Source organism: Gorilla gorilla, chromosome 11 (genome assembly GCF_029281585.2).
Source record: "Gorilla gorilla gorilla isolate KB3781 chromosome 11, NHGRI_mGorGor1-v2.1_pri, whole genome shotgun sequence".
NCBI classification, from domain to species: domain Eukaryota; kingdom Metazoa; phylum Chordata; class Mammalia; order Primates; family Hominidae; genus Gorilla; species Gorilla gorilla.
In genome coordinates, this window is record NC_073235.2 from 50,799,327 (window position 1) to 50,821,103 (window position 21,777).

General features: G+C 38.4%; 1 protein-coding gene across 10 annotated transcripts in view; it reads left to right on the forward strand.

Annotated features, from left to right (window-relative positions):
* The window catches only part of MBD5 (methyl-CpG binding domain protein 5), a 484,769-nt gene that overhangs the window by 266,809 nt on the left and 196,183 nt on the right, over positions 1–21,777 (forward strand). The window contains exon 1 of one of the 10 annotated variants that reach the window (XM_019022421.4): positions 9,982–11,757. The exons of the other annotated variants lie outside the window; for them this stretch is intronic. The gene's annotated coding sequence lies outside the window, so the exon portion shown is untranslated. Of the gene's footprint in view, positions 1–9,981; positions 11,758–21,777 lie in introns of those variants that run through there. 10 annotated transcript variants of the gene reach the window in all.

The window sequence follows — 21,777 nt, forward strand, 5'->3', positions numbered from 1 at the left end:
TCAACTGTACTTGAGTAGAATTTTACATCTGCAATACATAGCTGGGGTCATGAGAAATGTTGATGGCTTGCCTTCTGTGGAAGATATCAGAGCCCTTGGCTGGGAGGTGGGGAGAAGGGCAGCCCTGTAATCTTGACCACACCTACCTGGAGTGGAGCCTCTGTCCTGCTGAGCTGGTGAGTGGGAGTGAGGAAGGCAGTGGGTTGTGACTCAAGTGCCAGTGACTCTCTTTGTTCTTCCCAAGAGTTAGTAAATTGTCTTGCACAAATGTTTCTTCATTGGCTGTGTGCCCTTAAGACAATTTTCAGAGATTTTAAAGGATTGTATTTTTATAATTTTTTTACCAGTTATGGTTGTTTCACTGGGGAGCTCCTCACTCCTCATCCATTCCAGAAGTGAGTCTGGGCTATTATCTTTTGGACAGTATCCCACAAACCTCTCTTCTTCTTCTCAGAAGGAACTTTATTACTGTGTGATTTATAATTTATCAATATATTGCTTATAGCTCTAGAAATCGGCATCATGCCATAAACCACTTTGTACACTGCATGTCAATAAATTACAGCATCCTCATATATCAATATTGTATGTATAGACTTAGTGCCAACATGTATGAATAGGCACAACCTAACATAAGTACACCTGTTTATATACATGGCATTCTGTAAGTCATATACAAGGAAAGAGAATAAGCAATTCTGGGTTACAGCCAATCTCAGTTGTAGTCATGCTACTGCCTCCAAATCCAGTGTGACAAAGCAAGGATGGGGAAACTTTCTCCTTTTCCCATCCTTGATGGTCCCCCAGTTAACCCAGGATATGCCAGGCCAACCCAGGCCCTTTTTCTTCTCTAGCAGTTTCTTCCTAGAACTTCCCAGCAGAAGGTAAGCTTTGCTCCATCCTCTGTTTAAAGAACTTTCTTTTTTTTTTTTTGAAACAGAGTCTAGCTCTGTCGCCCAGGCTGGAGTGCAGTGATATGTTCTGGCTCTCTGCAACCTCTGCTTCCCAGGTTCAAGCGATTCTTCTGCCTCAGGCTCCTGAGTAGCTGGGATTCCAGGCATGCACCACCACACCCAGCTAATTTTTGTATTTTTAGTAGAGACAGGGTTCCTCCATGTTGGTCAGGCTGGCCTTGAACTCCTGGCCTCATGTGGTCCATCTGCCTCAGCCTCCCAAACTGCTGGGATTACAGGAATGAGCCACCATGCCTGGCCTAAAGAACTTTCTTTAAAGAACTTTGTCTAAAGTTGTTTGTAACTTTAGGAGTTCTTCTTTGCTCCTGCAACCCTCTATTCTCTCCAAATGTTCATTGACTACTAATGCTCTATTCTATTTCACCGGAGAAAAATGAAGGACCGAACTTCTGGATCTATTGCTTAAGCCTTCAGGTGCCTGCATACAAGATACATAAAAGGCTCAGTTTTATTCCATTTCCTGGGGTGTTTTGTTTTGTTTTAATAATTGATATCCAGTCATTTCCTATTTTGTTCACTGAAGTGTCATGTTTTACCCATATGCAGAGTTAACAAGTTTCTATTATGTATGATCTCCATTTTCAAAAATGTCTGAGGACCTGTAGAGTACACTTTAAATGCTTCAGGCAGTCAGTCATAACCTTTTATATTTGCCCATAGTTTGCTTTCTTGCCTCATCTCTGATCTCCCTGAGCTCCATTTATACTGGGCCAAGAACTTACTGCTTTCTCTTAAGCAGACCATCTATTTTATGTGTCAGTGCTTTTGCTTTCACAGATACTTAACCAAATGATTGTCACAGAATATCCTAATAGTAATATGAGATATCAGGGACCCAGTACATACCTATTGAATAAGTGACTACATTTGGGGATTTTTTTTTTTTTTTTTGAGATGGAGTTTCACTCTTGTTGCCCAGGCTGGAGTGCAGTGGCGCGATCTCAGCTCACTGTAACCTCTGCCTCCCAGGTTCGAGCAATTCCCCTGCCTCAGCCTCCCAAGTAGCTGGGATTACAGGTGCCCACCACCACATCCAGCTAATTTTTTGTATTTTTAGTAGAGACAGGGTTTCATCATGTTGGCCAGGCTGGTCTTGAACTCCTGACATATCATCCACCTGCCTTGGCCTCCCAAAGTGCTGGGATTACAGACATGAGCCATTGCACCCGGGCATGGGGATTGTTTTTTAGAAAGCTCTTCATTTGATTCTAGAGCTGCTTAAGATCCAATGCTATTCTCTCTTCTTTTCCTGCAGTGTCTTCCCTATCATCACTTGCTTTCACTTTGCTTGACAAAGTCTTGCTTAACAAAAAGAAGAAAGAAAAAAAAACTAGACACAACTAAAATATTACCTTCCTTGAAAAGTTGTTCTCAATTCTGTCTGTATTCCTCAGCTAGTGGATATTTGTTATTCTTGGATAATTAGTATTAGAACTCTCTTTCTGGGTTTAGGGAGTACCCTACACTCTGAATCAGAGATATTTTCTATCTTACAGGCTTAAAATGCCAACTACTTACTCTCCCAGTCTCTGTTACACATTGGGCATGAGTCCATAAACAGGACTGCCAATCAGGCATACTCACCACAGACTTTGAAACAAAAATTAGAGACATGAAAAAAATGTAGACTACAGACTCCATTTCTGGAGTCTTCATTTCTGAAGTAGCAGTAGCAGCTACTTCCAGTTTCCAAATATAACAGAAAAGTTATTATAGTGGCAACATCTATCCCGCAGCTTCCAGACAGTAGCATTGCATGCTGCACGCTCCTTTCCTGGTTGGGGAACTTCCAAAGCTGTTTCTATAGCATCCTGAAGAATTCTGTGAGGTGTTTCCTATCCTTTAATAAATGTATTTTCTGCTGAAATTACAAGTTGGTTTCTATTGCTGGTGACTAAGATGGAGGGACACCTCTGTGCCCCTAAAGCACTTCATTCATAAGCCAATATAGCAATAAACCAAACTATCTTATAGTTAATTGCCAATAGAATATGAGTTAACTGAGTCAAGAAGGAAAAAAAGCACATTCTAGGCAGAAAAGCATAGCAGTAGCCTGTGTAGCTGGAAGGAACATAGAAGGTACCAGGGACTAAAGGGACAGTGTGTCTGGAAGATAAAGTGAAGTAACTGGTGAAGAGTGTCAATGGACAGGAAATTGTTAGAGGAATTAAGTAACTGAATCATACTGTTAGCAGTGGTGAATCCATATGGGTTTGCAACAACCTTAATTCTTACCTCCTCAGAAGAAAAAATTCAACAAAGGGGCATAAGAGCAGAGTGGGAGACTGAGGCAAATTTTAGAGCAGGAGTGAAAGTTTATTAAAAAGCTTTAGAGCAGGAAGGAAGGGAAGTAAAGTACACTTGAAAGAGGGCCAAGCAGGTGATTTGACAGATCAAGTGCACGGTTTGACCTTTGACTTGGGATTTTATATCTTGGCATGTTTCTAGGGGAATTACGTCCCTTTTCCCCTGATTCTTCCCTTGGGGTGGGCTGTCCTCATAAGTAGTGGCCAGCCAGCACTTGGGAGGGGCTATATGCATAGTATATTTGCTGGAGTTGTACACGTGCTCACTTGAGGCATTCTTTTCTTTACCAGTCTAGTGTTCTTAGAAAAAAGTCGTATACCAGTTAAACTCCGCCATTTTGCTTCTTAGTGTACATGCTTGACCCCATTTGCCTAACTCCTGAAATCTTATCAGAAAGCTGCTGAACCAGTTTCAGGTGTTTCTATCTATTGGGAGACTGCCTTTCCCTGGCACCAGCTGTGACCAATTATTATTTTAGAGAGACAGACCATCCACCTGACTCTCACCTGATGGTTGCCTGACATTCTTGGTTGGGAATGGGGGGCCCTCTCCTGCCTTGCTCGTGTCTGACTAGCTACCTACTGTAACAATACTAGCTGTATAAGACCATGTGAAGATATTTTTAAGTTCAAAAATAACATAAAGCTATTGAGTCTTTATAAATGGCAGATATTATGCTCAGATTCATATTTTGAAAAAAATCCTCTTGCTGTGGGCATGAAGAATAGATTGGAGGTGGGAAAATACTGGTGATTTTAGTTGGATTTGTGATTTGCTCATAGTGTTAAGTTCTGTATTATTGTTCCAAGTGATCACTGCCTCCAGACCAGATCTTTCTATTAATGCTTACTTTTTCCTTTTGGAGCAATCTGGAATGAGGACTTTCCCTCCCCATCAAAAAGCCTTTTATTTTAACCTTTAAAGCTACCTAAGACACAGAACAGGCTAGAGCAATATTTTCTCCATGCTTCTTGCTGTTATTAATAGCTCTTGCTAATAGAGATGTAATTTTTTAAAGTCAATGTTCTGCTGAAGAGACAAACTTATATCAAGTCCATTTAATTACATGTAGATGTGGGACTTAGATTGGATTATTTTTCTATGCAGATATTAAAGCATTTCGGTTTTGGGTTTTTGTTTGTTTTTTTTCTGGGTTTTCTGGAGACACGGTCTTACTCTGTCACCCAAGCTAGTGTGCAGTGGTGCTGTCATGGCTCACTGCAGCCTCAACCTCCTGGTTTCAAGTGATCCACCTCAGCCTTCCGAGTAGCTGGCACTACAATGTACACCACCCTACCTGGCTAATATTTTTTTTATTTTTTTAGAGATGAGGTGTCACTATCTTGCCCAGGCTTCTGTTTTATTTTGAAAGCATGGTTGCTTTCATCTTACTCTTTTCAAACTAAAGTGAAAAGTAAAATGATATACCACACTAAAGCATATATGTTTCATTATATCATATATACATTATATGTTATACATTATTATATATATTATATATATTTGTTTGAAGAGCTATTCAAAAATAAAATTTGAAGATATTATTTATATTTTTAGTTGGTCTCAGAAAGTGAAATAATGATTGCAGATTGCCAGATTGCAAATGGCCAGCAAAATAATTGGATCTGCTATTGGTTTTTAATAAGTGGAACCTTCTGAATTTTAGCAAATCCAGCAAATGATTACAAAAGGCATTCAGTAGTAAATCAGACAAACAATTTGGTGTTTCGTTAATTAGTATATTCAAGCCATTTAAGCTTCTGAAGAATAAGGTTGCCCTGCCAGAAAATCTTTCCAAGCATACTTAAAAAAGCAATATTCTAAACAAAGGCACAGCATTTGGTTGCTAATATATGCAAAGTTGGTAGGGAAAAGTCTGTGTGGCTACATGACAGGCCAGCCGGCTTACCACAACAGCACAGCAGGGAGCAAGGGGAAGTATTGGAGGTTAAAGGCAAAGACAAAGAGGAGTTTCCAGTTCCAGAGTGTTATTTCATATAAGAATGATTTTGTTTGCTGTTGTTGACCTTATCTGTCCACATCATTTCTTAGTTATTTTAACTGACAAAAAAAGAAAAGTGTAGAATATGAATAAGAAAAAATAAAAGCATATATTCTTTGTCTAAAGTAAAATTCAGGAAATATTAGGTTTAACAATTTGAAAAGATCTGTCGTTTTTGTGAGTCAAAAATGATTGATTATGGACAATTTCATGTGGGTCAACCTAATCAAACCTACCAGTAGATTGTAATACATCACAATATACAGCATGTTGCAAATACAGTTTGCTCACTCTGAATAGATTTGGATATCTTTTTCTTTTTTTGTTATCAAAAATTATTTGTAAGAAAATATTTACTGGTATCAAATAAATCTAATTTTATTAGGTGTCAGAAACACTTGATGTGGACATTTTTAATAGAGATTATCAAGCTCAAAAGAAACCTTTAAAGTAATGAGGGGGCAATAGAGTACAAATGACCTCAAAGCCCAACGCTGATGAACTGAGCCAACTTATAATGCCCTCATCAATCTCTCAGCTGATATTCCAGGATTCAGAGATTTTCCACAGCCATATATCCACACTGCAGATCTCCCTGATTCCTAGGAGTCTGAAATCTCAGGAAAGATGAGAGTCAATGTAAGTAGTAATAATAATAATAGCAACTAACACTTAAACAGTATTTACTGTACCCAGGCACTGTTTTAAGTGTTTTACATATATTAATTCATTTAATCCTCAAAGCAATCCAATTAAATAGGTAATATTAACATCAAGAAATAGGCGAGGAAATGCAGGCACACAACAGTTAAGCAATTTGCACAAAAGTGCCACAGTAAGTAAGTACCTGAGCCAAAATTTAATCCCAGGCGTTCTGGCACAAGAGTCAGTACTTAACCAGCAGCAAACTGCTTCTCAATATAAAAAAAAAAAGTCTAGCATCACTGAATCAATTCTAGTACATTGTGGGTTGCAAAATTAGTTGAAATACCAACATCCTTAATAAAGCTTTTCAAGCTTCTTTTCATTCTAATAGCTACTATTCTGGACTACGTTAAAGAAAAATATTATGGATGACATTTGATAAGACAATATGTTCAAGGGACTACTGCATTGGGGACTGCAATGGGAGAGAGAGATTGGGCCCAACTCTAACTCCAATAAGGGCAGTGGGTATCTATACCCAAGGAGCAGAGTGGGTGTCAGTGGATGGAAAATTACTGAAAGGAAACATCAGAGGCAAGGAGAATTCTGGCTCAACTGACTTGACAGGGTTATTTTAAAAGGCAGGCCATTTGATCAGATATCAAGGATGGGAGATTTTTGCTAAACTGATCCAGCAGGATACTTGCTTAAAGTAGACTAAACAGTCAGAGTCACTAGACTAAGGATGGAGCCCAAGATTGAAGCCTTGTTAAGAGGAGGACTCAGAGGAGCCTAACGTTTAGTCAAAGGAGAGAGTTTCTGTCAATCCTCCCTGTTGTTCAAAGGAAAGAAGAGTCAATCTTCTTTTCTTTAAATAATAAAAGTCCATTCCTCATTTGGTAGAGGATGTCTGCTGGATGGTATGAACAATCAGGCATTTAATGAATGGCATTTCTATGAAACAGAAAAAGAAAAACCAAGATTAATGTCTACAAACCCAGTTTCTGTGTCCAGAGGGCAGCCAGTCAAGAAGATTTCTGGATATTGGGCTCAAAGCATCTTTAAATGGTCGACTGAGGGTGAGAGAAGCAACCCCACACATTTCCTGGTTTGCAGTTTGAATGTGTTTAGCGATGACATCGGGTGAACTTTCTGAGGGGCCCAAACAGCAGCAGGCATGATGTCGCCTGCACACAATCTGTTATGGTAATTTGTTTGAAGTTCATGTCAAGTTGTCCAGCCTCAGCTTGCAGAGCTTTGGGAAAATGGCAGTTTTAGTTCTTAGTGATGCCAAAGCAGAAGGATGGGAGAAAAAATTAGAATGTTAGTTTGGACAGTTGTAGCCAGATATCAAAGGAAACTAGAGGAATTCTGGATCCCGTCCAGTTTACAAGTATATAATGAAACCTCAAAGACAATGAACAGAGCTAGAATCTGATAACAGGTCCACTATAGTTTTCCACTGAAACAAAATTTTTTACAATCTCCCCCCTTTTTAATTTTTTATTACAAAATAAATCTAGTGTCATTAGATTTGACCTGATTATTTAAATAAGCATGGCAAGAATGGTAATTGATCACATAGGCCTTTTAAAATTTGCTTCGTTTGAACTTTTCATAAGGAATCTCAGATTAAACTTTTAAAACCCAGGCTAGGATACCAAGCCAAGAACTCACCACCAGATTTTGCCACCTATTACGCCTACAGATTTAAGTGAATTCCTCTCTTCTCTAAGTCGCCAAGGTATCCAGAGTTTCCTGGGCCTCCCAGGAAGAGACTTCTGTATTCAATTGTAAGAACGGGAACCCTGTAAGCCAGGTACCAGGCTGGTATCTTAAGAGGGCTTTGTAAGCATTGGCTTATAAAGTTGACTTTAGTTTCTTAAATCTGTTTAGTCATATCTGATTCTGTGTACTTCATTCTAAAATATGCCATTCCAGTCAAAGCCTTGGTAATGTAATCAATGTTTCCAGCTCTGTCCTGCTATAATAAAAACATATTTTATTGAACTTATACAAACAACTATATTGCCTTAAAAATAATAATACTCAATAATAGTATCCATATTTTGGAGAGATTAGGCAGGGAGAAAAAAATAAATGTTTCATTTTGTTTACAAAGACATAATCTGTAAGATTGCTCTAAGTTATAGATAGGTTAAGAGAAAAAGGTTTCTTTAAATATGGAAAACAAAACAACAAAGAACCAGCAATGTTTCAAACAAAAACTAATAAAAATTAGTTCATTCAGTCTCATGTAATTAATTTTTGTTCTGCTTGATCTTGAATTAATAGTTTTATGAACCCATCAACTTCTAAGGATCTGATAACAATTTATTTGAAAAGAGAATTTGGTTGCTTCTGTGACACACAACAATAATAACCAGAAAAGAGGATTTTGGCAAAGTCCTATGAATGTCATACAATTTCTGGAATATTTATATCAATGACATATACTCATAGAAAATAAATAAGCTTAAACATCACATTTTATTTGACAGTGCTTCCTTGTAATTTAACATGTCAAATACACCAATGTAGGGTAACATCCTTCTTTTTACAAGATTAGAGCATTTAGGATTTGATTTGGGGAACTTTGTCAAAAATGTTAAAAGTTGGAACACTTGATTAAATGGGATCACAGGTCACTGTGAGACAATACTTAGTTGTTTATTTAACCAAAGTAATTATAAAAGGTTTTGCAGGCAAATACAGAAATTTACATAATTGTAAAAAAGAAACCTTAGGTCTTTTAAAATTGATAAGACTTAGGTTTTTTAAGTAATTGAAAACAAACAGACTAGAAAACTTTATTCTTTTAACAAAGAGAAAACCCAATTGTAGCTTTTCATCAGAAAATTATGAGCTCTATTTTTTTAAAGAACTTTATAAGTAAATCCATCCAATCTTAGCAACTTGACTATACAAAATTTCTTTTTCACAAACCTTTTACAACCATTTTACATCCATTCAGTTTTTATCATACTCTTTTCCTCTTTCACATCCTAAAACAACAGTCATCTTACTTTAGTAGAAAACTATCCCTTTTTCCTCAGTGAAAACACATTTTTAAATCTTTTATACTGTTTCTTACTAAAAACACATCTTACTTTTCTTACACATTTTGCACACAAAGTTGTTTCCCTTTACCTTTATTATTTCTAGTAGTTTAAATTACATATATTGCTTATACTTTTTTTATTATACTTAAAGTTCTGGGATACGTGTGCAGAATGTACAGGTTTATTACATAGGTATACACATGCCATGGTGGTTTGCTGCACCCATCAACCCGTCATCTACATTAGGTATTTCTCCTAATGCTATCCCTCCCCTAGCCCCCGACCCCCTGACAGACCCAGGTGTGTGATGTTCCCCTCCCTGTGACCATGTGTTCTCATTGTTCAGTTCCCACTTACAAGTGAGAACATGTGGTGTTTGGTTTTCTGTTCCTGTGTTAGTTTGCTGAGAATTATGGTTTCCAGCTTCATCTATGTCCCTGCAAAGGACATTAACTCACCTTTTTTTTACAGCTGCATAGTATTCCATGGTGTATATATGCCACAATTTCTTTATCTAGTCTATCACTGATGGGCATTTGGGTTGGTTCCAAGTCTTTGCTATTGTGAACAGTACTGCAGTAAACATATGTGTGCATGTGTTCTTATAATAGAGTGATATATAATCCTTTGGGTATATACCCAGTAATGGGATTGCTGGGTCAAATGGTATTTCTAGTTCTAGATCCTTGAGGAATCACCACACTGTTTTCCACAATGGGTGAATTAATTTACCCTCCCACCAACAGTGTAAAAGCGTTCCTATTTCTCCACATCCTCTGCAGCATCTGTTGTTTCTTGACTTTTTAATGACTGCCATTCTAACTGGCATGAGATGGTATCTCATTGTGGTTTTGATTTACATTTCTCTAATGACCAGTGATAATAAGTTTTTTTCATATGTTTGTTGACCTCATAAATGTCTTCTTTTGAGAAGTGTCTGTTCATATACTTCTCCCACTTTTTGATGGGGTTGTTTCTTTTTTTTTTTTTTTTTTTTTGATGGGGTTAAGTTCCCTGTAGATTCTGGATATTAGCCCTTTGTCAGGTGAATAGGTTGCAAACATTTTCTTGCGTTCTGTAGGTGGGCTGTTCACTCTGATGAGAGTTTCTTTTGCTGTGCAGAAACTCTTTAGTTTAATTAGACCCCGTTTGTCAATTTTGGCTTTTTTGGCATTGCTTTTGGTATTTTAGTCTTGAAGTCTTTGCCCATGCCTATGCCCTGAATGGTATTGCATAGGTTTTCTTCTAGGGTTTTTATGGTTTTAGGTCTTACATATAAGTCTTTAATCCATCCTAAGTTCATTTTTCTATAAAGTGTAAAGAAGGGGTCCAGTTTCAGTTTTCTGCATATGGCTAGCCAGTTTCCCTAACAACATTTATTAAATAGGGAATCCTTTCTCCATTGCTTGTTTTTGTCAGCTTTGTCAAAGATCAGATAGTTGTAGATGTGTGGGATGATTTCTGAGGCCTCTGTTCTGTTTCATTGGTCTATATATCTGTTTTGGTACCAGTATCATGCTGTTTTGGTTACTGTAGCCTTGTTGTATAGTTTGAAGTCAAGTAGCATGATGCCTACAGCTTTGGTCTTTTTGCTAAGGATTGTCTTGGCTATATGGGCTCTTTTTTGGTTCCACATGAAATTTAAAGTAGTTTTTTCTAATTCTGCAAAGAAAGTCAATGGTAGATTGGTGGAGATACCATTGAATCTATAAATTACTTTGGGCAGTATGGCCATTTTCACGATATTGATTCTTCCTATCCATGAATGTGGAATGCTTTTCCATTTGCTTGTCTCCTCTTTTATTTCCTTCAGCAGTGGTTTGTAGTTCTCCCTGAAGAGGTCCTTCACATCCCTTGTAAGTTGTATTCCTAGGTATTTTATTCTCTTTGTAGCAACTGTGAATGAGAGTTCACTCATGATTAGGCTGTCTATCTGTTACTGGTGTATAGGGTGATTTTTGCATGTTGACTTTGTATCCTGACACTTTGCTGAAGTTGCTTATCAGCTTGAGATTTTGGGCTGAGACGATGGGGTTTTCTAAATATAAAGTCATGGCATCTGCAAACAGAGACAATTTGACTTTCTCTCTTTCTATTTGAGTACTCTTTATTTCTTTCTCTTGCCTGATTGCCCCAGCCAGAACTTCAAATACTATATTGAGTTGAAATTCCTGAATAGGAATGGAGAGAGAGGGCATGGTTCTCTTGTGCCAGTTTTCAAAGGGAATGCTTCCAGCTTTTGCCCATTCAGTATGATATTGGCTGTAGGTTTGTCATAAATAGCTCTTATTATTTTGAGATACATTCCATCAATACCTAGTTTATTGAGAGTTTTTAGCATGAAGGGTTGTTGAATTTTATCAAAGGCCTTTTCTGCATCTATGTGGTTTTTGTCATTGTTTCTGTTTAAGTGATGGATTATGTTTATTGATTTACAATGTTGAACCAGCCTTGCATCCCAGGGATAAAGCCAACTTGATCATGGTGGATAAGCTCTTTGATGTGCTGCTGGATTCAGTTTGCCAGTATTTTATTGAGGATTTTTGCATTGATGTTCATCAGGGATATTGGCCTGAAATTTTCTTTTTTTGTTGTGTCTCTGCCAGGTTTTTGTATCAGAATGATGCTGCCCTCATAAAATGAGTTATGAAGGAGTCCCTCCTTTTCTATTGTTTGGAATAGTTTCAGAAGGAATGGTACCAGCTCCTTTTTGTACCTTTGGTAGAATTCGGCTGTGAATCCATCTGTTCCTGGGGTTTTTTGGTTGGTAAGCTATTAATTACTGCCTCAATTTCAGAACTTGTTATTGCTCTATTCAGGGATTCGACTTCTTCCTAATTTAGTCTTGGGAAGGTGTATGTATCCAGGAATTTATCAATTTCTTCTCCATTTTCTAGTTTATTTATGTAGAGGTGTTTATAGTATTCTCTGATGGTAGTTTGTATTTCTGGGGGATCAGTGGTAATATCCCCTTTATCATTTTTTATTGTGTCTATTTGATTCTTCTCTCTTTTCTTCTTTATTAGTCTGGCTAGTGATTTATGTATTTTGTTAATCTTTTCAAAAAACCAGCTCCTGGATTCATTGATTTTTTTTGAAGTGTTTTTCGTGTCTCTCTCTCCTTCAGTTCTGCTCTGATCTTAGTTATTTCTTGTCTTCTGCTAGCTTTTGAATTTGTTTGCTCTTACTTCTTAGTTATTTTAATTGTGATGTTAGGGTGTCAATTTTAGATCTTTCCTGCTTTCTTCTATGGGCATTTAGTCCTATAAATTTCCCCCTAAACACTGCTTTAGTTTTGTCCCAGAGATTCTGGTACATTGTGTTTTTATTTTCACTGGTTTCAAAGAACATCTTTATTTCTGCCTTGATTTCATTATTTACCCAGTAGTCATTCAGGAGCAGGTTGTTCAGTTTTCATGTAGTTGTGCGGTTTTGAGTGAGTTTCTTAATCCTGAGTTCTAATTTGATTGTACTGTGGTCTGAGAGACTGTTTGTTATAATTTCTGTTCTTTTGCATTTGCTGAGGAGTGTTTTACTTCTAATTATGTGGTCAATTTTAGAATAAGTGCTATGTGATTCTGAGAAGAATGTGTATTCTGTTGATTTGTGGTAGAGAGTTCTGTACATGTCTATTAGGTCGGCTTGGTCCAGAGCTGAGTTCAAGTCCTGAATGTCCTTGTTAATTTTCTGTCTAGCTGATCTGTCTAATATTGACAGTGGGGCATTAAAGTCTCCCACTATTATTGTGTGGGAGTCTAAGTCTCTTTGTAGGTCTCTAAGAACTTGCATTATGAATCTCTCAGTGCTCCTGTTATTAGGTGCATATATATTAGGTTAGTTAGCTCTTCTTGTTGCATTGATCCTTTTACCGTTATGTAAAGCCCTTCTTTGTCTTTTTTTACCTTTGTTGGTTTAAAGTCTGTTTTATCAGAGACTAGGATCGCAACCCCTGCTTTTTATTGCTTTCCATTTGCTTAGTAAATATTCCTCTGTCCCTTTATTTTGAACCTATGTATGTCTTTGCATGTGAGATGGGTCTCCTGAATACAGCACACTGATGGGTCCTGACTCTTTCTCCAATTTGCCAGTCTGTGTCCTTTAATTGGGGCATTTAGCCTGTTTACATTTGAGGGTAATATTGTTATGTCTGAATTTGATCCTGTCATTATGATGCTGGCTGGTTATTTTGCCTGTTAGTTGATGCAGTTTCTTCATAGTGTCGATGGACTTTACAATTTGTTATGTTTTTGCAGTGGCTGATACTGGTTTTTCCTTTCCGTATTTATTGCTTCCTTCAGGAGCTCTTGTAAGGCAGGCCTGGTGGTGACAAAATCTCTCAGCATTTGCTTGTCTGTAAAGTATTTTGTTTCTCCTTCGCTTTGGAAGCTTAGTTTGGTTGCATATGAAATTTTGGGTTGAAAATTCTTTTCTTTAAGAATGTTGAATATTGGACCCCACTCTCCTCTGGCTTGCAGGATTTCTGCAGAGACAGCTGCTGATAATCTGATGGGATTCCCTTTGTGGGTAACTTGACCTTTCACTCTGGCTGCCCTTAACATTTTTTCCTTCATTTCAACCTTGGTGAATCTGACCATTATGTGTCTTGTGGTTGCTCTTCTCAAGGAGTATCTTTGTGGTGTTCTCTGTAATTCCTGAATTTGAATGTTGACCTCTCTTGCTAGGTTGGGGACGTTCTCCTGGATAATATCCTGAGGAGTGTTTTCCAACTTGGTTGCATTCTTCCCATCACTTTCAGGTACACCAATCAAACGCAGGTTTGGTCTTTTCACATAGTCCCATATTTCTTGGAGGCTTTGTTTGTTCCTTTTCATTCTTTTTTCTCCAATCTTGTCTTCATGCTGTATTTCATTAAGTTGATCTTCAATCTCTGATATCCTTTCTTCCACTTGATCGATTCAGCTATTGATACTTGTGTATACTTCATGAAGTTGTTGTGCTGTGTTTTTCAGCTCCATCAGGTCATTAGTGTTCTTCTCTAAACTGGTTATTCTACTTAGCAATTCCTGTAACCTTTTTTCAAGGTCCTTAGCTTCCTTGCATTGGGTTAGAACATGCTCCTTTAGCTCAGAGGTGTTTGTTATTACCCACCTTCTGAAGCCTACTTCCGTCAATTTGTCAGACTCATTCTCTGTCCAGTTTTGTTCCCTTGCTGGTGAGGAGTTGTGATCCTATGGAGGAGAAGCATTCTGGTTTTTGGGATTTTCAGCCCTTTTGAGCTGGCTTTTCCTTGTCTTCCTGGATTTATCTACCTTTGGTCTTTGATGTTGGTGACCTTCAAATGGGGTTTCTGTGTGGTTGTCCTTTTTGTTGATGTCGATGCTATTCCTTTCGGTTTGTTAGTTTTCCTTCTAACAGTCAGGCTCCTCTGCTGCAGGTCTGCTGGAGTTTGCTGGAGGTCCACTCCAGACCCTGTTTCGCTGGGTATCACCAGCAGAGGCTGCAGAACAGCAAAGATTGCTGCCTTTTCCTTCCTCTGGAAGGTTCGTCCCAGAGTGGCACCCGCTAGATGCCAGCTGGAGCTCTCCTGTATGAGGTGTCTGTCGACCCTTGCTGGCAGGTGTCTCCCAGTCAGGAGGCACGGGGGTCAGGGACCCATTTGAGGAGGCAGTCTATCCCTTAGCAGAACTCGAGCACTGTGCTGGGAGATCTGCTGCTGTCTTCAGAGGTGGCAGGCAGGAACATTTATATCTGCTGAAGCTGAGCCCACAGCTGCCCCTTCCCCCAGGTGCTCTGTCCCAGGGAGGTGGGAGCTCTATGTATAAGCCCCTGACTGGGGCTGCCGCCTTTCTTTCAGAGATGCCGTTCTCAGAGAGGAGGAATCTTGAGAGGCAGTCTGGCTACAGCGGCTTTGCCAAGCTGTGGTGGGCTTCGCCCAGTTCAAACTTCCAGGCGGCTTTGTTTACACTGTGAGGGTAAACCACCTACTCAAGCAGACGCACCTCCCCGCTCCAAGCTCGAGCCTCCCAGGTTGACTTCAGACTGCTCTGCTGGCCACGAGAATTTCAAGCCAGTGGATCTTAGCTTACTCAGCTCTGTGGGAGTGGGATCCACTGAGCTAGACCACTTGGCTCCCTGACTTCAGCCCCCTTTCCAGGGGAGTGAACGGTTCTGTCTCATTGGCATTCCAGGCACCACTGGGGTATGAACAAAAACTCCTGCAGCTAGCTCAGTGTCTACCCAAACGGCTGCCCCATTTTTGCTTGAAACCCAGGGCCCTAGTGGTGTAGGCACCCAAGGGAATCTCCTGGTCTGCAGGTTGTGAAGACCATGGGAAAAGCAGAGTATCTGGGCTGGAATGCACTGTTCCTAATGGCACAGTCCCTCAATGCTTCCTGTGGCTAAGGGAGGGAGTTCTCTGACCCCTTGTACTTCCTGGGTGAGGCAACGCCCCACCCTGCTTCTCCTTGCCCTCCATGGGCTGCACCCACTGTCTGACCAATCTCAATGTGGTAAGTTGGATACCTCAGTTGGAAATGCAGAAATCACCCGCCTTCTGCATTGATCTCGCTGGGAGCTGCAGATCGGAGCTATTCCTATTCGGTCATCTTGCCAGCCACCCTGCTTGTACTTTTTAGCCATCAGTAGTCTTTTCCTTACAGAGAAAACTAGGAAGTAGAAAACTGTAAACTGTCTGTCATAGATCAGTATTTTATAAACATATCATCTCACAATTCCTACAGACATACGCTTCCTCATACTATAGTTTTTCATGTGGCAAAAGGAAATTTTTTTTTACAGACCTAGATATCTTAACTTCTTTATATTGTATGAAAACAAGATGCCAAAAGTTTATAAACTTATGTTCAGCAATTAATGTTTCAGTGTTATGGTTTTTTTTTGTTTTTTGTTTTTTGTTTTTTTGAGACAGAGTCTCACTCTGTTGCCCAGGCTGGAATGCAGTGGCACCATCTCGGTTCACTGCAACCTCCACCTCCCAGGTTCAAGGGATTCTCCTGTCTCAGCCCCCCAGGTAGCTGGGATTACCGGCAGTGCCACCACTCCCAGCTAATTTTCTGTAATTTTAGTAGAGATGGGGTTTCACCATTTCGGCCAGGCTGGTCTCTAACTCCTGGCCTCAGGTGATCCACCCTCCTCGGCCTCCCAAAGTGCTGGGATTACAGACGAGATCAAGCGCATTCAGGGTGGTATGGCCGTAGACAAGTGCTGGGATTACAGACGTCCGCCACTGCGCCCAGCCTGTTTCAGTAGTTTTTCTTTCTTAGAAATTATTTAGATATTCAGTAACTATCTCTTACTCAACATAGCATAACTCTAAAGTTTCAAGTTATCAAAACAGTTGGCAACTGTTTTTAGGCATATATATATGGTTATTTTAGGGATGGTTATTATTGAAAAGCTCATTTATAAGCTTTTATCGACTTATATCCATTCAATTCACTTGTTTGTAACAACTATGTTTGTATTGTTCATGGATATTTCATGAGACATTAAACAAAGCTACCCATTATCTTTTTTTCCTTCTTTTCTTTTTCTGAGGAGAGGGGGACTAAGAACAGAGCCCAAGATTGGAGCCTAGTTAAAAAGAGGACTCAGAGGAGCTTGATTAAAATTTGGTCAAAGGAACTTTTTCCATAGTTCTTTAGCTAGGTTACAGATTGTTCATCTCCATATTCTAGACCAACCTGCATCCTGCTGCTACATTAGTATAAGTAAATCATCATTTTAATCCTGTTACTACCTTGCTGAAATCCCTCTTATGGTCCCACATATCCACTGCCAGAAAAGGATGTAAACAAAAGGTAGCATAGCTGAAAGCACCTCACCACAAGCTCAATATTTCCTTGAAGTCTCTTGTTTTACATTAAAAATTCACACGTTTTACATTTCACTCCAAAATACATCTGTTTGTTTTAATATAAAAATAATGTTTTAAATCAGGTATCACTTAAATTTCTTCACTTAATTCTTCAAATGTTCAAGTAAAATTGAAGAGTCGGGAAGATGCTTCATGTTTATCCTGGGCCTTCCAGTGGACCATGAGGTATATATTTCTACTTGAAGAGCCCAAGTATACAGAATACATTTTAGGTGACTTTGCTTATTTTTAAGACCCTCAATTATCTGGCCCCAGTCCAACCTTCCCATCTTATATATTGCTGTTTCCCTCCATTAATCCTCTGATAAATCCATTCCTCTACCCATCTACAATTATTTACAACATGCCCACCATGTACCAGGCACTGCATTCTGAAGATGTCTTATAACGTATACCACCCATGTATCTTTACTTTTGTCCTTTCTCCCTACTTGGAGTATCTTCCCTCTTTACTTCGTGCTAATCTTCAAGACTAATTTTAACACCAGTTTTATTAGTCCGTTCTCACATAACTGTAAAGAACTGCCTAAGACTGGGTACTTCATAAAGAAAAGTGGTTTGATTGACTCACAGTTCCATAGGCTGTACAGGAAGCATGGCTGGGGAAGCCTCAAGAAACTTAAAATCATTGTAGAAGGTGAAGGGGAAGCAGGCATGTGTTACATGGTCAGAGTAGGAGGAAGAGAGCAAAGGGGCTGGTGCTACATACTTTTAAACAACCAGATCTCATGAGAACTCACTTCTTATCATGAGAACAGCCAGGGGAAAATCTACCCCCATGATCCAATCACCTCCTACCAGGGCACTCCTCCAACACTGGTGATTGCAATTTGACATGAGATTTGGATGGGGACACAAATCCAAATCACAACACCTGCTTTTCCTGACTACCCCAATCAGGACTCTGAATTCCTATAAAACTTACTTGATACTTATTATATAATAGTCTATATTCTTGATATTTGTATGAGTAGGTCTTGTAAATGTTTTAAGGAAGAGTTCATCATGCTGAGAAGCATGTAGATTACATTGGGTATATAAGGTGAAAGTAAACATGTATTTATAGTTTCTTATTTATTATATGCAATCTCATATCCTCAGCTTGCTACCAAATTAGTGGGCATTTAGGAGTTGTTCCCACCAGTAATATAACATTATAACCCTTGAAATAGACCCATTCAGTGACTCAAGATTTAAGTTAAAGTGTAGTGATACTTTACATTTCTTAAATAAAATCATCATATTTCTTAAAAAAATTAAACCCAGAATCTAGCATAGTACTTGGTTCATAGTTGATATCCAATAAATACTTCTTACAATAATAAATGAATGGATGAACAAATTAAAAAAATGAAGTTGATGGTTAATAATAAAAATATTTTTAAAAGGAAAAAGGAGGAAAATTGTACATACAAGATAGAAGCTTATTTTACATCAGAGTGTTTGGTAATAAGAAAAGTCAAGAATATTCAGAAGTAAGATTAAGTTGATTAGTCTTTCAGACCAGGTCAGTTTTTTGTGTTGAGCTTGTGCTTTGTTATTTATTGTTTTGAGGTTTTAAAAGCATTTAGATGGGACTAAAGTTACACATCTTCACTTAATGGGAAAAGCATCAGGGTACTTGAAAGCATAGACAATTTTCTTCACAACTTAAACCATGCTAAAAAGGAGATTAATATTATCCCAAAACTCCAGTATAAAGCAGTGGCTCACACCTGTAATCCCAGCACTTTGGGAGGCCAAGGTGGGTGGATCACCTGAGGTCGGGAGTTCAAGACCAGCCTGACCAATATGGAGAAACCCTGTCTCTACTAAAAAATGAATAAATAAATTAAAAAATACAAAATTAGCCAGGCATGGTGGCACATGCCTGTAATCCCAGCTACTCGGGAGGCTGAGGCAGGAGAATCACTTGAACCCGAGAGGCAGAGGTTGCAGTGAGCCGAGATCGCACCATTGCACTCGAGCCTGGGCAACAAGAGCGAAACTCCGCCTCAAAAAAAAAAAAATTGAGTTAACCTCATCTAAAGAACCATGTTTAAAGCCTCTAAAGTAATAGATGGGGCCAAAGTAATTATTTTTAAAAAATTATTTTAATTTTAGTATATTTAGTGGGTACAAGTGCAGACTTTTACATGCATTTATTGTGTAGTGGTAAAGTCTGGGCTTTTATTGTATTTGTCACCCAAATAAGGAACAATGTACCCAATAAGTAATTTTTCAACCCTCATCCCTTCCCACCCTCCCACCTTTTGTTGTCTCTAGTGTCTATTATTCCACTCTATATGTCCAAGTGTTTCCATCATTTAGTCCTCGCTTGTGTGAAAACATGCAGCATTTTACTTTCTCTGTCTGAGTTATTTCACTTAGCTGTAATGACCTCCAGTTCCACCCATGTTGCTGCAAAAGACACGATTTCATTCTTTTTTATGGCTGAGTAGTATTCCATGGCATATATATACCACATTTTCTTTATCCAGTCCTCTGATGATGGACACTTAAGTTGATTCCACATCTTTGCTTTGTGAATAGTGCTGCAATGAACATGAGTGCAGGTATTTTTTGATATAATGATTTCTTTCCCGTTGGGTATATACTCAGTGGTGGAATTGCTAGGTTGAATTGTAGTTCTATTCTTAGTTCTTGAAGAACTTTCCATACCGATTTCCATAAAGGTTGTACTAATTTACATTCCTACCAATGGTGTATACATATTTTCTATTATCCCCATCCTCTGCAACATCTGTTGTTTTTTCACTTTTTAGTAATAGCCCTTCTGACTGGTGTAAGATGGCATCTCACTGTGGTTTTAATTTTTATTTCTCTGATGATTAGTGATGTTGAGCATTTTCTCGTGTGTTTGTTAGCCACTTGTATATCTGCTTTTGAATAATGTCTGCTCATTTACTTTGCCTACTTCTTAATGTTTTTTTTTTAATTATTTTTCTTGTTGAGTTGTTTGAGTTCCTTGTAGATTCTGGATATTAGCCCTTTATTTGGATGCAGAGTTTACAAAATTTTTTCCCATTCTATAGATTGTCTGTTTTCTCTGTTAATTGTTTCTTTTGATGTGCAGAATCTTTTTAGTTTAATTTAGTCCTATTTGTCTATTTTTGTTTTTCTGGCATTTGTCTTTGAGAACTTACTCATAAATTCTTTGTCTAGGTCAATGTTCAGAAGAGATTTCCTCGGTTTTCTTCTAGGATTTTATAGTTCCCAATCTTACATTTAGGTATTTAATCCATCTTGAGTTAATTTTTGTATATGGTGATATACAAAAATTCTTATGCATATGGCTATCCAATTTTCCCAGTACCCCTTGTTGAATAGAATGTACTTTCTCCGGTGTATTTTGGTTTCTTCTTGAGACAGAATCTCGCTCTTTCCCAGGCTGAAGTGCAGTGGTGCAATTTCGGCTCACTGCAACCTCTGCCTCCTGCGTTCAAGTGTTCTCGTGCCTCAGCCACCCTAGTAGCTGGGATTACAGACATGCGCCATCACGCCCGGCTAATTCTTTTATTTATAGTAGAGACAGGGTTTCACTGTGTTGGCCAGGGTAGTGTGGAACTCCTGGCCCCAAGTGATCTGCTAGTCTCGGCCTCCCAAAGTGCTGGGATTACAGGCATGAGCCACCGCACCCAGCCTCTCAGTGTATATTTTTGTTGACTTTGTTGGAGATCAGTTGGTTATATATGTATGGCTTTATTTCTGGGTTCTCTATTCTGATCCATTAATCTTTGTATCTATTTTTATACCAGTACCATGCTATTTGGTTACTATAGCCTTGCAGTGTAAACCGGAGTCAGGTCATGTGACATCTCCAGCTTCATTCTTTTTGCTTACAATTGATTTGGCTATTTGGGGTCTTATTTTTTAGACCCATATTAATTTTAGGATTGTTTTTTCTAATTCTGTGAAAAATGGTGCTGCTAATTTGATAGGGATTGTGATGAATCTGTAGATTGCTTTGGGCAGTCTGGTCGTTTTAACAATACTGATTCTTCCAATCCATGAGCGTAGGATGTTTTTCCATTTGTTTGTGTCATCAAAGATTTTTTCATCAGTGTTTTGTAGTTCTGTTTATAGAGATATCTCACCTTGGTTAAATATATTTCTAGCTTTTTGAGTGTTTTTTTGTAGCTATTGTAAATGGGATTGCCTTCTTCATTTGGTCCTTTACTGTATCATTATTGGCACATAGAAATGCTACTGATATCTGTATGGTAATTTTGTATCCTGAAACTTTACTGGATTCATTGATCAAATCTAAGAGGTTTTTGGTGGAGTCTTTAGAATTTGCTAGATATAAGATCATATCATCAGTGAACAGGGATAATTCGAATTTCTGTTTTCCAATTCAGATACCTTTTATTTTTCTATCTTGCCTGATTGCTGTGGCAAGGACTTCCAGTACTGTGTGGAATAAGAATGGTGAATGTGGGCATCCTTATCTTGTTTCACTTCTTAGAGGCAATTCTTTCAAATTTTCTCCACCAAGTATGATGTTGGCTCTGGGACTGTCATATATGGCCTTTGTTATTTGGAAGTGTGTTTCTTCTATGCCTAGTTTGTTGAGGATTTTTACCATGAAGGGATGCTGAATTTTATTGAATGCCTTTTCTGCATCTATTAAGATGATCATATGATTCTTGTTCTTAGTTCGTTTTGTGATGTATCACACTTATTGATTTGTGTATATTGAATCATCTTTGCATAAATCCTACCTAATCATGGTATATTATGTTTTTGATGTGTTGTTGGCATTCTATTTGCTAGTTTTTTGTAGAAGATTTTTGCATGTATCTTCATCGGGAATATTGGTCTGTAGTTTTGTTGTTGTTGTGTCCTTGTCTGGTTTCAGTGCCATACAGACCTCATAGAATGAGTTAGATAGAATTACCTCCTCCTCGATTTTCATCTGCTCCTGCA